The sequence below is a fragment of the Cydia splendana genome, chromosome 25, assembly GCF_910591565.1.
Source record: "Cydia splendana chromosome 25, ilCydSple1.2, whole genome shotgun sequence".
In the NCBI taxonomy this organism is placed as follows: Eukaryota; Metazoa; Arthropoda; class Insecta; order Lepidoptera; family Tortricidae; genus Cydia; species Cydia splendana.
Window position 1 is genome coordinate 3,373,772 of NC_085984.1, and position 14,734 is coordinate 3,388,505.

General features: G+C 40.1%; 1 long non-coding RNA gene across 1 annotated transcript in view; it reads left to right on the forward strand.

Moving 5' to 3' along the window:
• LOC134802877 (uncharacterized) overlaps positions 1–11,890 on the forward strand; it is a 28,994-nt gene extending 17,104 nt beyond the window's left edge. Inside the window, exon 2 of the long non-coding RNA XR_010145881.1 lies at positions 11,468–11,890. This is a non-coding gene — a long non-coding RNA (uncharacterized LOC134802877). The remainder of the gene's footprint in view (positions 1–11,467) is intronic.
• The last annotated feature ends 2,844 nt before the right edge of the window (positions 11,891–14,734 follow it).

Sequence of the window (14,734 nt, forward strand, 5' to 3'; positions counted from 1 at the left end):
GACTGGAGTCAACCTGGAAAAGCTAATGGTCACAGGTTCGGTGGAAAGAAAGAGAAGGGGCAGTCCAACGCGATGGTCCGACCAGGTTAGCAAATCGCTATCCATAGACCACAGTGGCGGCGCGTCAAACATATATCCATAGGCAAGCCGGGGCTAATTTGACTTACATATTTCCTTTACAACTCTGCTCAAACGTCTAAAAACAGGCAAGCCGGTGGGAGTCGACTTTTATGGACGCGCCTGAAGACTTTTATGGATGATGCCTTAGAAGTCGCAAGGGATCGGATAGGCTGGAAATCTGCGATCCGGAATCATGTGCTCCACTAGGAGGTCACGACCCTCGATCAGCACTGATGAGGAGAACGATGCAAGGAGGGACAAATTAAAGGACATTTAAAGTAAAGTGAACTAAAAGTAGAATACATAACTAGACTGTAATAAAGTAGAAGAATAAGAACCCGCTCTTCACCTAATCATCACTCATCCTTTGTTCTAGTCTAGAGACGGATTTAGACCACATATCTATTTACTGACACATGCCTGAATGTCTGTACTGTAGGTGTAGGTAGGTGCATACGGTGGCGCCACATGTCTTAAATTATTGTCTCATAGATTTGATTAGACGATGTGAGGGAGTGTCATTATAAACTTCACCTTTTCATAGAAATTTGTCATTAATGATGACATTGCCACATATTGTCATTGCAAATGACATGCAGAGTTGCAGAGCTTGATCGGACTTTATAATTTTGTCTATTACACGGTGGCTAAAAATAACTGCATTCCCGTTGCCAGGGAGGTTTTGGGATTATACTGAGCAACTTTTACTGAGACTAACCCCGAAATCGCGAAAAAAAAATAAACCCAAAAGCCAAACTGTATGAAACAGCAAAATTTTTTTTTTCGAGATTTCGGGGTTGGTCTCATAGTAAAAGTTGCTCAGTATAATCCCAAAACCTCCCTGGCAACGGGAATGCAGTTATTTTTTAGGCACCCTGTATATGTTACGGGCAACTTGATTAACCGGGCGGTATAAATAATGACCGGTCATTATGAATAATGCCCAGGAGCGTAGGGCAATATTTACCCAAAATCAAATGACATTCCAATGATATGACATTGCCAATTCTCGGCCAAAATCAGGCGTGAAATTTCGTTTATTTTTATCCAGCCGTTTAAAATACCATTTGAGCGGCAAGGACGTCTCAAATGGCTTGTTGCCAAGTAAACTTAACAAAAATATACCTACGCCCATTATGAGGACAGAAAAAGAAAGTATTTTTAAATCTGGAATGAAAATATTTTATAAGTCTGTTTCTTTAGTTATTTAAATAAAAGTAAACAAACAATGGTACATTTTCGGGTAGTTATAACATTTATTGCTTAACCGACCAATTACAAAACCGCCAGGATCTGTCTGTAACTGCTGAACGACCTGACTTTAACCTACATTATTTGATCGTGTAATGTTTTAATGTTTTTCATCTACCCTCAACTGGCTTAAGGAGCCATTTGAGGGTAGATTTTGTTTACTTTTATTTAAATACCTTAAGATACAGAGTATAGTTTAGAGTTTAGGAGATAAAATATTGGCAAACATAATAGTGTGAATCATAAATATTTGGCATTGGGCCATTTTATAATTTTTAACTCAAAAAAACATTAAAAAATTAAGCTACACGTTACCGTTCCGTACCGTCCGTACCTGTACGTCTACCATCAGTTTTGACATTGACATATACGCTCACGTCTACGTAACTTACTTTCTATGCATCTCGCTCGTACTCGCATATTAGTGCAAGCGAGATGTACAGAAAGTAAATTACGTAGACGTGTGCGTTATGTCAATGTCAAAACTGGTGATAGACGAACTCGGCATTTTCACTTAACTGTGTACCTAACAATTAACGGCCGGTTAGCAATCGTAACAAAACTGACGGTCAATGTGAAATCCCATCAATTTTGTCAGGAATGTGACGGTTAGACGTTACTGAGCTTATCGCAAGCAGACAGGCAGATAGACACAGGTTATCGAGTTTAATTAAGGTACTTGAACCCAAAGCAGAGCCTCTACCATCAGTTTTAACATTGACATAACGCTCACGTCTACGTAATTTACTTTCTGTACATCTCGCTTGCACTATTGCTCGCATATGCGAGTACGAGCGAGATGCATAGAAAGTAAAAACTGATGGTAGACGTACAGAGCGAAGTTGCTAGATTATGTACAATCTGATAACACCAGTAACTTCGCGGACTTGATAAAGTGCTTTATATCACAGATTTCTTTATCTCTGAGATAACTTGGGAATTTGACGGGTTTTCATAATTTATACATTTTATTGCGTTTTATTTTACATAATGGAGTGGAGCCTACATGCCTTTCCTATGAATTTGTGTTGCCAACTCTACCTACCAACCTTACTACAAATAATATAGTAACTAATGCCATTTACACCATTTACTAACCCGGGGTTAACCGGTTAAACCGTTGACCGTTGTCAAATCTTGGTTTAGTGGGATGGTGCAAGTGGCGCTAAGTAGCTTAATAGGGCTCGTGCACAAATCACGCGAGGTTCGATAGGGGGTGGGGGGTCACGAAAAAATCACGATAGATCACGTTTGAGGAGGGGGGGTATGAGGAAACCTCATGTGTATTTTTCTACAGTGAACGAAATGAAGAAAAAAAAACCTACCACATGAGTAGATACTTTTTCTCGGATTCGTTAAACATAAATCTTCACTCTGTACTTCAAAATAGCGAGTCTATATAACGAAAATAGAAAAATAAACAAGATTTTCTATATACAATACTATTTATCTTAAAATTAGGTCGAATGAATATTTAAAAAAAATACACGTGAGGTTGTGTGGGGGGAGGAGGGCCTCAAAAAGTATATAGTCTCGCGTGATTTGTGCACAACCCCTTAGGGAATTTTGGGTGATTTTCATCTGATTTTCGGAATTATCCGACATACGAAATTACCGGAATACACCCCACTAATAGCAACACTCTTTTACCTGAACATAGAGGTGGATCTTATATCTTTACTATCTTTTGCCCGCGACTTCGTCTGCGTGGAATTAGTGACAGCAGCTAAAGAAGATATAGCGCCTGAATAGTACTAATAGCAATCATTCAATTCGCGCATTGCTTACTTCAATTATTAGGCAATTCATTAACTCTTTCAATTCCACCCTGTGTCGGCTGTACACACTCGTCTAGATCCTCTCGCCGAGAGTCTCAGCACCGCTCCGATTCAATCGGAGAAACGCGAGATGAGACAAGAGCGAGACGAGAAAGGAGCAGCATGTACACGCTCGTTCTCGACCTGTCTCGAGGTCTCTCGACGAGTGTGTACACTGTACAGCCCGCATAAAACTCGAACTACCTTGTCTCGTCTCGCGATTCTCCGATTGGATCGGAGCCGTTACGAGACTATCGACGAGAGCACACCATGTACACACTCGTTGAATCATTTAAACCGCGGATGCCCGCCACGATGGACATAGAAACTGTTGCTGCGATTTGCCTCTGTACTGCTAGCTACTATAATTATTTAGGCCTATATCATAAAAAATCTTTATGTATCACATCTTTTGGGTTCCATAGGACTGGTTCCATTTGGTAAAATTCTAAAAACTGCAATTCAGTCTCGTTGGACCACATTTTAACGGCTGATCACCAAAACGCGTCTTTACAGAAACACACCGGGTAATTATTGATAATAATATTTAACATACGTGTGGTGGTAATTTGCATTTGTGATGTCTACCCCCAATTTGTTCATTGATTTTTGTCGGGTAGTTACACAAATCTCTGAGCAGCGAGACCCTTTGACTCGGCCGCAAAAAACCGACCGCAATTGGGGAACGGCGAGACGAGACAAGGAAGACCGAGGCAAGACGAGAGCAGTCTGTACACATTCGCTCTCGGCCTGTCTCGGGGTGTCTCGCCGAGAGTGTACAGCCGGCATTACAGTTTACGAAAGTGACAGCTGTATTTGATCGAATGGTACGTTAAATGCGTGAAAACCTGTAATTATTTAATACCTAGCAACCATATCAAAGGCATATAACATAACTTCACTAGAGGCTATCGATGTGAGCTGTCTCCACATTACATAGGCGTGAGAGTCACACGGGCTTCTGCCGCAGAATTATGTATACAGCTTACTTAGAGGTCATTTTGAAGACTAATCTCATTTGAAAATCAATTCTACTGTATTTTTAAAAGTCCCACACAATCGAGAGAAAATGTAATTTATCTTCAAACTAATCTTTTTTGACTTTGATACACAAACGCATACATTTGTTAAAATTATCAACAATAAGCAGCAGTAAAAAAAATCACACATTTTGGGCCATTTAAATTGCCAATATTTGCAAAATGCACGCTTTGCAGCCATCAATTGTTTTACTTTAGGTAAAACCTACACTTTTATCAGACACACTAAATATAAAAACGACAGCATAGTCATTGTCATTATTTCACAATACGTAAGTCAACATTCTAATAGAAGACAAAGCTCGGGTGCAATCTATTGTTTACACACGTAATACCTAGTTCCTTACATCTACATTTATAATCTATATTGATAAGATATGCCTCATTGATAACGCGCTAAAAAATGTACCGCATTGTACCTAATCGTAATTCGAGATGTTTACAATCAGTGGCGGACTTCGGACTTGCCCTTAAGGCTCGAGTAGGCGCGGACCTAGAGCGGCAAGGTATTAGAGTCAAACCGAGAAGTCTGCAGCGATTTTGATAGCCCACTCAGTGCAAGTGTCATTTTAAATGTCAAACTTCCATGAAATTTTGACGTGTAAATAACATTTGCACTGCGTGGGCTATCAAAATCGCTGCAGACTTTTCTTGGTCTAACTCTAGGGGCGGCAGTCTGTATATAAAGGTGCTTAAAAAAGGGCGGCTAGTACTTTATAACTTTTATAAGGGCCCTGGGGCCTTGAGCGGCCAAGTCTGTAAATCCGCCAGTTCCGCCACTGTTCTCAATACGTAATTTAAATAACGTACTTCCTAATAATGAGAGAACTAAGAACGGTAATCACTTTTAGGAAGGGATGTAGGCAACGGTTTGGTAGAAATTTATTGTTATTTCAAGCCAGAGGGTTGCCAACTTTTTTTTGGTGGAATATAGTATTTTCCAGAATAAGGCATCAAAAATTTCAAAAAAATATAGTACTTTTAGATAAAATACTAAACATGAGTGTAATATACGTTTAATCGGAAATATAGTATTTTAGCGTACTATATATTTTTCCAAAAGTATATAGTACAGAGAGCCAAAATATAGTACAATACTATATAATATAGTACGGTTGGCAACCCTAAGCCAGACCGAATTTTCGGTGACGGTTGCAGCAGGTTTCATCCGTGTTTCGATCGGACACTAGTACGAATGTAGTGCAAGTTGACGGTACGTAATTTAGTAGGCTTTCTGTGGTGGTGAATCACAAAATTTCTTGATATTCGGTAGAAAAATACGACTGCAAAGGAGAACAGCCAGACAGACTGTCGAAAGCATTTTTTGCCTAAGCCGAAACGGAGACGCTTCACTTCGCGCTCGCTCGGTCATTCAATGCTGCATTTGTATTAAAGAAAGTACTTACCTATAACAATACGATAAAGTATCCTTCACCGACAAAGATAGCCAGGCCGCGTAGCCAACATGCCAATCGCTTACGCTCCGTAGCGATCGAAACGCAACTGTCACTGTCGCACTAATATGGAAGAGTGATAGAGAGACACAAAGCGTTTCGTTGTCGTAGCGATAGCAATTGTCACCTTGGCTAGGCTGGCCATGCTATTTTTATAAGATTAATGTAATTAATGAAATGAATTGTCTCCTTGAAACAATTAGCACTTATTGGCTGATCGGTCGACATCGAATTACGTTGAGTAAAATTAAAGTGTTGGTTAGAACTCGAGTCTTTTGAGTCCTCTGCTTCAAGACTCGATTCAGTTTTTAAGGCTCTTAAAATTAAGTCTAAACTCGAGTTCTTTTCAACTTTCTAGAGACTCGGGTCTCTGAGACTCAAAATACTCAAGTCTCTACAAAAGACTCGGGTCTTTTGTAGAGACTTGAGTCCTTTTCAGATAACTCTCGATTTTTTTTTACAAACAATTCGAAATGCATTGTAGTAGTAGTAATCACTTTGTTGTATTTGTAGATTATGTACACAAATCTTACAATAACGCCTAATTTCTTCACTGTTATATAGGAAAAACCTATGAAGTTGTTGACGCCAGTCTTTATTCGGAGACTCGAGTCCTTTTGAGTTGCTCTTAAGAATGAATCGACAATTAAAGGACTCGGGACTTAAAAGACTCGGAAGTTTTTTAAGCGCAGTCTCGTAAAAACGAGCTGAGTTGTTCATATTCAGACTCAAAGGACTCGAGTTCCTACCAACACTAAGTACAGTCAGCAGCAGACGTTGCTAAGCAGGCGTGGTGTTCAAAATTACCATGACACGCTCTTATTCTCTTAACAATAATGTCGTGTCAAGATCATTTTGAACACCTCGCCCCCTTAGCAACTATTGCTGCTGACTGTACACCATTTTTTTATTATACACGGTGGCCAATAAATAAGTGCATTCCCGTTGCCAGGGAGGTTTGGGATTATACTGAGCAACTTTTACTATGGGACCAACCCCGAAATCGCGAAAAAAAAAAGTTGCTCAGTATAATCCTAAAACCTCCCTGGCAACGGGAATGCACTTATTTTTTGGCCACCCTGTATATTTATTGCTTGTTTTAGTCAGCTTGTTTTAATATAGTTAGGGAGGCGAATAGGGGAATTTTCGGCAATACTCGAGCGTGGCAGTTTAAGATATGAGAGATACCTTAGACCTAATAGAACAACCTTGTAAAGTATTTAGCTCTATATGTAGTGACGCGCGCCTAGGATAGACGATCAGATTAGTAAAAAAAAATGGATAGTCTGAAATACTCGAGCGCCTCAGATTAAGATATTGGGGGTTGATTTTAGTGTTTAAAGACTAAATTTAACTAATCTGACGATAAGTCCTTGACGCCGCCGAGTTATAGGGTCGCGAACTTGTAAAAAAAAAACGTTAATCCGGCATTCTCGAGCGCGATTTTTTTATTTTTTATTTTGAAGAATATAATCTAAAACTTACTAAAAATACAAAATCTGCCGGTTTCCGCATGACCGGAAGTGTGGAGGAGCCATTTCGTCTTCCTAAGAACGCGTTGCGGCATATAAGTCGCGAACGATACATTTTACAAAAAAAAAGTTTAAATAAACAAAAAAGGTAATTTTATTTTACACAAAAAAGGTCTCTTTACATTTTTGTCCAAAGTTAAAACTTTTTGACTTGAAGCATCATAAAAACTCAACCAAAAAACCTTTTTCGGTCAGATTAAGAGAACCCACCAACATTTTTGTCAGATTAAAAAAATATGCTTTCAGGATACCGAGATAAACCTCCCCTATGAAAATCTGACGCGCTCGAGTATTTCAAAAAAACTTTATTTTTTTGCATTTTCAAAAATTCATCGTAACTTATCGTCACGCCGAAATCGTCAGTTTTTTTAAAGGAAGCTTCCTTGGGGCCTACTTAACACCCCTTCCGAAAATCTGACGCGCTCGAGTAAATTTTTTTTTTTTGCATTTTTGACTACTTTATATGCCTACCCCCACCACGCAAACCGGCAGATTAGTATACCGTTGTTATCAGAGGCACTCGGGGCATACGTAGTATGAATATCTGACGCGCTCGAGAATGCCCAAGTAACTGTTTTTTTTAACATTTTTGAAAAACCGTACACGCCAAACCCACCGCTAAAATGGTTTTTGCCATACGAGCTTTTCTTTTCGAAATTATTTTATCTTTCGATTTTGATAGGTCTCGACGGCGCCGTTGAATTACGCCATTTAGCTACCTCGCCTCCCTAACTAATAGGTCAGCGTACTATTTACAAACGTCACATTGCATTGTTGGTCCAAACGTACATGTTAGACAAACAGACGTAGCCCCTACGTCATATCTTCATCTAAATTAAATGGATGTTTTGTTATTTTGATAACAGCCATTGTTGCCAACTGAAACATTCTTTAAATTGATTTATAAATAGATCTGAATTAATTTGTAACAAGTATCGTTGTTTGAAAACGTCTATCGTAAACAAATAATGTATGAAAACAGTCACGTCATTTTTCCTATGCTAGGCTAGGCCTTTGGTACAACATAGGCCAATCAAATTAGATTTCATCCAGGAATTTATTCCCTACCTTCATTAGCTAGTACCTTCATTTGATTCTAAATTAGTGTAATCCGAAATCCTTGCTCCATTCCTGGGGTTGTGGAAATTTTTTGCTCTTTTTTAATGTTTTGCTTGTAGTTCTAAAACGGTACGACTGACGGAAAATTTGCTCTAATCATGATAAAAATTGACATCTGAGGATCCGAAAGATATCTTAATATGAATTTGTAGTCAAAGATTGTAAAAAATGGGCGCCACTTTAAATTTCTTTTTTTGGTATAATCGTGTTTAAATCCGAAAGTTTTTCATCAGTGTCTGATCCACAACAACCTTGCTGGTAGTGACATCGTAATTAATGGTGGGTTCCTTCTACATCGAGTGGTTTTGTCAATCCAAGGTAAAATTTACCTCCCAAGGCTCCCAAAATTTATCCACGACTCCTGGGATAGAGCAAAGTCGGATTATATGCATTTAGGATCAAATGAAGGTATTAAAATGATTTCCAGCTTGCTGGGAATTAATTCCTCAAAACGCTTTTTTCGATCTAATTTGACTGGGCTATAAACCACATCATTTTATTGATGTTACAGGCCAATGTAAAGGGGCCCACTGTTTAACAGTCCGCCGGACGGTATCGGCCTGTGAGTTGTTCGGTAGTGTCAAAATTTCGTTCTAACTGACAGGCCGATACCAGGCGGACTGTTAATCAGTGGGCCCCTTTACAGGCCTTTGGTATCCAACACAATGTACGATGCATTGTTCCATCCAATGTATGAACATTGAAATGTTTGTCGTACTTCTCTGTCATGTGGCCGATCATGTGATCCGTTTATAAATACAGGCGCCGGACGTCTCTGCCAACACTCGCTGAACTCACTTGACGCGGCGACGAAAGGGTTTAGAGGTGACTGGCAATACTCAGAGCACATGATCTATTAAATACTTGTACCTAGTTACCTACATTTAACTCCAGGGCAGTCCAGGGACTGTTTTTAGGGTTCCGTATTCAAAGGGTAAAACGGGACCCTATTACTAAGACTCCGCTGTCCGTCCGTCCGTCCGTCCGTCCGTCTGTCACCGTGATAGCTAGACAGTCGAAATTTTCACAGATGATGTATTTCTGTTGCCGCTATAACAACAAATACTAAAATCAGAATAAAATAAAGATTTAAGTGGGGCTCCCATACAACAAACGTGATTTTTGACTGAAGTTAAGCAACGTCGGGCGGGGTCAGTACTTGAGGGGGGACCGTTTTTTTTGTCGTTTTTTGCATTATGGTACGGAACCCTTCGTGCGCGAGTCCGACTCGCACTTGCCTTTTTATAGACTGTATAACCTGTTATAGGAGCATTCCATGAAATTGTCTACCGTTTGTCCCGTACAAACGCGAATTTTCTGAAGATTTGCAGGTATAAGAGTTTCTTTTCTATGACAAATAGTCAAAAATATGCAAAGAAAAATAATCGCCTGCTTTAAATGCCGAAAAAAAGGGCAACACAGAAAATAAAATGCGTTTGTACGGGACAGCCCTATGGGGATACTCCTAGTGGGATAGTCCTATACAAGCCGAAGTCTTACTCCAACAACCACACGATTCTCCCACCGTCCCCTTCGATCGCCACAAAGTGTGGATGCGAGTACGAGCGAGATGCATAGAAAGTAAGGCACACGCTAGCGAATATGTCAGTGACGATACAATTATGTTATTTTATACGTATTTGTTCTTGTGGTTAACGAGTTAGTAATACCTTTAACATACATTACTCCCTGCTTTGCCATAGAAATGGAATGTATGTATTTGCCAAATCGATTATATAACGCCTGGCAGACGCCTAAACATATTTCACGCGTAGTGACAGACATGAAATGAATAGGCCGCGGCGGCCTTGTTTTAAATACGTTGTTAATCTAAATACCTACTAGTATTTACTAGCTCACTTATGCATACTATCGACATGTTTTGTGACAGACTAAGTAGAAGTAAACAAGTTAGGAGGTATCACTGCATATTATAAAAGTTATTTTATACAACAAGATAGCCAAGTTTTAACGTACACCTAATAGCACCACCACTTCCACCAAAAAAAATTCTACGAAAACCATTATTTCTGGTCCTTAAACTAAGAGAAGACAGAACCCGTTTTTAGGGTTCCGTACCCAAAGGGTAAAAACGGGACCCTATTACTAAAACTCCACTGTCCCTCTGTCTGTCACCAGGCTGTATCTCATGAACCGTGATAGCTAGACAGTTGAAACTTTGACAGATTGTGTATTTCTGTTGCCGCTATAACAACAAATACTAAAAAAAAAACCGGGCAAGTGCGAGTCGGACTCGCGCACGAAGGGTTCCGTACCATAATGCAAAAAAAAAAACTAAAAAAAAGCAAAAAAAAAACCAAGTACTGACCACTCCCGACGTTGCTTAACTTTGGTCAAAAATCACGTTTAAAAAGCCCCATTTAAATCTTTATTTTATTCTGTTTTTAGTATTTGTTGTTATAGCGGCAACAGAAATACATCATCTGTGAAAATTTCAACTGTCTAGCTATCACGGTTCGTGAGATACAGCCTGGTGACAGACGGACGGACGGACGGACGGACAGCGAAGTCTTAGTAATAGGGTCCCGTTTTACCCTTTGGGTACGGAACCCTAAAAACAAAATAAAATAAATATTTAAGTGGGGCTCCCATACAACAAACGTTATTTTTTTGCGTAAAGGTATTACGGCCCCCGGAACCCTTCGAGTCCGACTCGCTCTTGGCCGGTTTTTAAAATAAAGTTGGTCAAGCAGATCTTTGACAGACAAGATTTGCTTGACCATCTATATTTGTATGTATATTCTCTATAGGGAACTTGCATCAACTGTATGCATAAATTGCATAAAGTTAAGGGCTCCTGTATAATGTCAATGCACATTCACTGCCAGCGCGAGCTTACGCGCTACGAGCCTTTCCCATTTGTAGTGAAAAGCGCCTACGAACAGAGAACCCGCCTAGCGGGTCGCTGGCAGTGAATATGTTAAGTTTCCGATTTAGGCCACAAGATGGCAGAACCTACAACGCGCAAGGAAGCGTGCAGCGTGAGTGCACTGTAGGGGGTTGTACCTGCTTTGGGGTTAAGTGCCAATTTAGGTCAAAAGATGGCAGACCCTCCAACGTGCACTGCACGGTCCCTTTTCACATTACTAAACTACATTTTCTCTTCTTTCCAGCCAGCGAACCGTGAGAAGATGATGTCTAGATCCGCGCTCGCCCTGGCTGCCTTCGGTCTAGGTCTGTCCACCTTCAGCGTGCGTCAGATGGTTCTGAACCAGACCCGGCGATTCTAAGCTTAATGCCAACACGCAGAAACAAAACGCCAAAAGGTTAACAAGATTTACGATGGCAACATTGAAACGTGTGCGTTCAAGCGCGCTCGAATAGTATTAATTCTCGCCTATCTTTTTAAAAATGGCTGCGTGAGGTTGCGTTCGAGTTAACCTTTTTATTTAAGTCGAATGATTGTTTGAAAAAAAAAGTAAATGTAATGATAATGGATAAAAAATGTAATTTATTTTTTTAATTGTTTTTTGTGCAATTGAATGTCTGCTCAGCCGTTAGATTATTTTAAATTAAATGTAGGATGGAATTGTTTACGATGGCGCGGCCGCGTGGTCTAATTTTAAAATTTTTAGATCTCCATACAAAACTTTGTTCACGGAGCTCTTATGGTATCACTTCGGTCTTGCAAATCGGTTAAATGCGCATGTACTATATTTAGGTACTTGACGCAGAAATGATTTGAGATAGTTTTTAAACCTTAATGACCACATCCTAGAATGACCAATTCTCAAAATGACCACTATGTGATTTCCTGTGGTAATTTTGAGAAATGTCCGAAATGATCGAATGGGAAAGAAAAGTTGGACCTTGAGGTGATCTTTATGTGGTGTAGTGGGGTCCCCACCGATTTGCTAATAGATAGTTATTAGGGCACCAGAACATAAAGTACTTTAAGGAAAAGTAGACCATATTTATTCTAGGTCTACTAAGAAAATATCGAAACATCGATATTTAAGCTGTGTTCTTGGATGTGAGCGTTTTGGTATGTACGTCTCAAACGATTATCTATGCGTTTAATTCTTGCTCCACTTTATTAATTTTTTTATCACAAATTGCAGTCGTGCAAGTAAAGAATCGACAACACATAAATATTTATTTTCTACGAGTGTTGGCAGTTTTTACTTGCTATAATAGCCATAACAGACTACCACACTGCACCAAATTCGCGGTGCGGTAGTCTATTACAGCTTTAAGCGACGTCACACTAAAGTTCAAATTTATCGTTCAATGACATCTTACAATAACTTGTAACTGTATTGGCTGTGCGCATGATTGTGGCGAATTAAACATTTGAAATTTGATACCTACCTATCTGTCAAATAATATAAATTTTGAGATTACATTTTTTCCACGGCGGGCGTTGTCGGTTTTAGTTGCCCCACCATTGCTCATAGCCAGTACTGTAGCATTAATGTCAGAAATATCGTATCTCAGCATCGATTCAGTGCTGAGACACGATTTTTAAAGGATATATTTTTCAGTTACCTAGTTGTCATCCAAAGATATCTACGACTTGTGTGACCTTAGCAGAATAAAATATAAAAAATCGCGCCGTAAGGTCACTAGATGGCGTTGACATTTGCATAGATTATAGATTAACCCATCGTTCTGACAGCGCACTCTACCGTCTGTTTAAGGCACGATTTATTTTTCTGCGTTAAACATGTTTAAGACTACATTATTTCTCGGGCCCCATGAATCGGAGTACTTTAATTGTCTCTCCCTATCCACTTTACTCTTAAGTCTATCCTATGTTTTCACCACTATCCGAGAAAAAGGGCCCGAGATAGTGTAGTTTAAAACGCGTTTTAGCACTAAAAGACACTCACTAGCGTATCTTGAGCGTCGGCGTCTAGTCAGCACTATGAAAAATGGCGTCGCTGCGCAGTTGCGCCAACGTTGCGTCGAGCAGCATCCATAAGCCCCCTCCAGACTATGTGCGTGAATCGCGGCGCGACGTCGCGAAGCGAACATATCGCGAAGTTGACGTATGACTCCACACTCGCCCACTTCACGGCGATAAATTTCGGTTTGGTTTGCGGCAAGATGGCAAAGCATCAGCTGATCGAGTTTAACTGTTAGTTATCTATGGCATCATACGTGATTTAGCTGTTTTTTTATTTTGTTTTCTTGTGAAACCGTAAAATATAGCTGCTTAATATAATATAATCATATTATGATTAATATTTATCTTGCCAAAGAAGAGCCAAAATAGTGTGTAATGTGGAGTCTTGCAAGTTCGCGCTTCGCGTCTCCTTTGACGCGGGCCGAAATACCGACAAAAAACGGAGAACAAGGCGCGAAGGCGTGAACAATCTGCGAAATCGACGGCTTCGCCCGCGATTCACGCGCATAGTCTGGAGGGGGCTATAGACATAGAGTTGACTAGACGTCGACGCTCGGGAGACGTATGGGGGGGGGGGGGTAGGGCCGCGCGGCCGCGACGTTAAATACAATTCCAGTCTTAGTTTAAGAGTAGTTGGTTGAAGTAGTCAAATATGTTAGTGCGAAAGATTATGGAAGGTACCTCTTTATTGTGATGAATACCAAATAAACATAGACACGGATTTTTTTTGTATTATTTTCCCTATACCTTAAGGTTCATCCACATATTACGACACAGCAACAGGGGGACCGTATCTCTTTCCTATGAAAAGTGTGACAGGGGGAGGGAGTCTAAAAAATCGAAATTTTGTGTGATGAAATTAATTAAGTAAGCTTACACCATCAGTGGCGGATTTGCAGACTTTGCCGCCCTAGGCCCCATCATATTGACTACATTTCTTGTTATCATCAGCGAATTTTTTATCACTATTTGCCGCCCTAGGCCTTAGGGCAAATCCGCCACTGTACACCATTATGTCCATAATATAGCAAATTGAGACTTAAGTTATAACAAGTCCCTGTTATGAATCCTGTATGACCCTCCCTGATATGAGGAATGTTATGAAAGTGAAGGAAGCGCAAGAGGTATGTCAGGATCGTAGCAAGTGGAAATCCGTGGTCTCTGCCTACCCCTCCGGGAAATAGGCGTAACTATATGTATGTAAGTCCCTGATGTGAAGCATGGAAAACCAAAGTTGCTAATTATGTACTTAACCTTTTGAACGCCGCAGACGGCAATTGACGTCAACGCAAAATCGTGACAACGACGCCAAAGACGGCATTTGACGTCGATCGTTTTTTGATGAAAATCTACTGAAAAACACCCCACTTTTAGGTTGGCATTATTTATTCACAAAACTAAATTTTACCCCCGTGGCGTCAGTGGCACGGCAAATGGATGCGCCGTTTGGCGTTCAAAAGGTTAAGGCCTATTTTATGCAACACACCATTGTAAACCTTATCGTAATGTACGAAGGTTGATATTATACTGT